The 3417-nt window shown below is 35.4% G+C and overlaps 1 long non-coding RNA gene across 1 annotated transcript; it reads left to right on the top strand.

Moving 5' to 3' along the window:
• Window positions 1–225: 225 nt before the first annotated feature.
• On the top strand, window positions 226–1584 carry LOC127969927 (uncharacterized). The gene is made up of 3 exons (XR_008156417.1): window positions 226–340; window positions 893–1029; window positions 1360–1584. It is a non-coding gene; the product is annotated as an uncharacterized LOC127969927 (long non-coding RNA).
• Window positions 1585–3417: the final 1833 nt, after the last annotated feature.

Raw genomic sequence — 3417 nt, 5'->3', positions numbered from 1 at the left:
GACTGATGCAGAGTTAAAGAAGTTGCTCTGCTTCAAAGAGCTGTATTTGCTGAGGAAATTATTATTCCTGAGTATGTTTTCTCTTCCCCAAGGAGGTTTACTGTTCGGAAAACCACTTCTCTGTCCCTTCCACCATCCTATTATCCAGTTCTCCAGCTTTCATCTCACTCTGTATTTGTTTTGCTGTGTTCATGGGTCATCTACAGGTCTGGGAGGAGTGTCTGGGGAGGCTTCAAGGAGAACATATCCTTAGCTTGCTCATTCCTTCACAGAGCCACTGTTATTTCTGGAGGCTGCTGCAGCAGGTGTCTCTACTTTGCAAGGGTGTAAAATTGAGTGGGTAAGCTAAGGACATGTCCCTACCAATATCCAGTGAATACTAAATTGTCTCTAGCAATCATTTTGATCAAAAAAATAAACATCTGTTATCTGCTGGTTTTCATGTTTAATGTTAGGTTTAAATATGATTTACAATAGACTGAATATTTGTAATTGAATATACATTAAACCATGAACTTGTCTCTACCTCAACACCAACAACAAGATTTCTGATTTCACGTTGATTTGAAGGCCAGTTATACATTTAAACAAACACTTTGATCTGGAATGCGACTTTTAGTTATACATTTATGTGACATGAATTGAATTCCAATTGTATATGTTTATATATATTTGTAAGTATCATATAATAAATACTATTATATATATGAGCACTGTGCATATTTGCTAATTTTCCTGAAGTATCATGTTAAGTATCACCTGAGAAAGTGTCTGGTTATCAGATGGATCAATTGTGACTCAAAAGTGGCCACTACAGCAGGAGATTCAGTGTGCTTGACTGACAGTCTCATTAAGATCTCATTATTACTGCATGCTTCCACATGACCTCCAGAGGACGAGACTACGGGCGTCTGACCCGAGCCCGCAGACATCCACCCTGCAGGAGAAACAGATGAAGCCGGCCTAATGTCTGATCGGGCAAGGCCAACCTTTTCAGGTTAAACTGGATTCAAGTTCAAGCACCCAGAGGTTAGGATTCCAAACATTCAATTGATACTAGCATATCTATTCTGCATTAACACTGTCAAACAACTAGACATCTGTAAACAGAAAAGAAACCCTCAAAAGATTTCAAATCCAGAGCAAATATTCAGCAGACTGAACCAAACAGATATGAGTCAAAATATCAGATATCAGTCTCTCTCTCTTTGTGTGTGTGGAGAATCGGAACATGTTTAGACATTCATTAAAACTCTCCTTGGGCAAAAAGGCAGCAAAGCATGTAAAAGGATTATGTGTCAGAGGTAATTATGAGAGATTAAATGTGTTTTTGTTTGCACATTGTTATTTGTTTCTAAGCGCTGCAGGCAAAGTTGAGTGCTTGGAAAGAAGATAAAAATATGACTAATGAAGACTTCATCACTTATGAGGCTTTCATAACAAATCCAGGGATCAAACGCTTGATTTAACATCGCCACCTAACAAGAAAACCTTATTCACTGCCACGTTATAACAAAGTGTTAATATCTGAAATTAATGTTGCGATTTAAGTGTGTTTGTGTTACAAAATTTGCAATTTATGCGTTTCTGCACTGAGAAACTCAAAGTCAACATGAAATCAAAAGTTACATTCTTAATAAAAAAAATGTTTTCTCGTGCACAATTTATTTGATTAATTTTTTTCTGTTGCATCAGTTATTCAAAACTACATGATGTATTTACAAGCATAATGATAAACTATTCAAAGGTTTGGTTTTAAACAAAACTGATCATTTTATATGGCGAATATGCATTAAGTTCATAAAAAAGTGACAGTAAAGACATGATTTAACAAAAGTTAAGACTTTAAAATATTTCTTGAACACTAAATCAGAATAGAATGATTCAGAAGGATCATGTGACACTGAAGACTGGAGTAAGGATGCTGAAAATTCAGCTTTACATAACATTTTAAAATATATTCAAATAGAAAAAAAAGTTATTTAAAATTTAATAATATTTCACAATATATCTGGTTTAACTGTATTTTGATCTAATGAATGAAGCATTGGTGAGCAGAAGGATCAAACATTTCTGGTTCTGTGATTTTTTTTTCAGTGAAGGAATAAAAAAAGTTAATTGCAACTTTTTATTTCACAATTCTGCCTTTTTTCTCACAACTTCAAGCTAATATCTTGTCATTTTGATTTTGTATCTTATTTTGATTCTTTTTAAAGAATTGCATGTTTATATCTTGCAATTCTGACTTCTCTTTTTTGTTTCTTTTTTTTTTTGGCAGAATTACAAAAAAGTCAGAATTGTGCTGTATAAATTCAGAATAACAAGAAGAAGAAAAAAAGGAAGAATTGTGAGAATCGTAATTTTCTTTTTCCTTTTTTTTTTCATGGCAGAGACAAGCTTCCACAGAAACAACATATCCCAAATAAAGAGTCTAGTATTCATTGGAAGAGAGAGAGAGAGAGAGAGAGAGAGAGAGAGAGAGAGGACTAGCAATATTTCTTTCAGCAGGTTGAAATACCTGCCTGGAGCAGCGGGTTTTGTAGTAATGATGATGAATGGACATGTGGCGCATGTGGAGTGATTACTGAAACAGTCTGTTCAGTCCTCAACATTAGAGAAATCTGTCCAACAGGCTGCACATGCTAGAACAGCGTCTCCTAACTGAGATGAATGTGGTGAGAGCACGTGTGAATATTGTATTTATTACAGTCTAAATCTGAACAACATTTCCACTCTCTTTTGCTGATTCTTACCTTTCACACAGCCTTTTAACTTTCAGCTTCAGCCAAATGGTTTCTAATGGTAGCCATCTCACAATGTGCTTCACATTTAAGCATGAAAATAAAAAGAGGATGGAAAACACACACTTTTCTTTACATACAGTCAATCTCTTGTTGAAACCCAGAGTTTCTGTATGCATTGCAGACCCTTCACTATACATGCAAAAAAAAAATATGTAATATGATTTTACACATTGTTGCATTACGAAATATGTTTCGCAATTATGCAATGCATTCTGAGGGTAATAGTTTGTTTTACAGCTCAACATCTGCCATATTTATGGCTTACACAAAGACAGAAGGAGATTCAATTCACAAAAAAAAAGGCTTCTGCATTTGTGTATATTGTTTGGCACATCTCAAGAAACAGGTTTATACGTCTGAGGAACTTCCGGAGGGAATTTATCCTTCTGTACACACTCGACACGCACTGACTCATTCAGCCCGTGATTAATAGTCACCGTGGGATCACATCAGTTTAACCGCACACAGCTGAAGAACATACAAAGACGGAGAGAAACCAAAGGACTAATGAAGGGATGTCAACCAAATTGCAATGACATTTTAATCCACCATACACTCAACTGGAAGACACCATTCACAAAATATTGATTACGTTCATAGTTCTAGTACCAAT

Source organism: Carassius gibelio, chromosome B13, assembly GCF_023724105.1.
Source record: "Carassius gibelio isolate Cgi1373 ecotype wild population from Czech Republic chromosome B13, carGib1.2-hapl.c, whole genome shotgun sequence".
Taxonomy (NCBI): Eukaryota; Metazoa; Chordata; class Actinopteri; order Cypriniformes; family Cyprinidae; genus Carassius; species Carassius gibelio.
The sequence above is the reverse complement of the archived record's forward strand: the minus strand, read 5'-3'. Positions and strand labels throughout refer to the sequence as shown.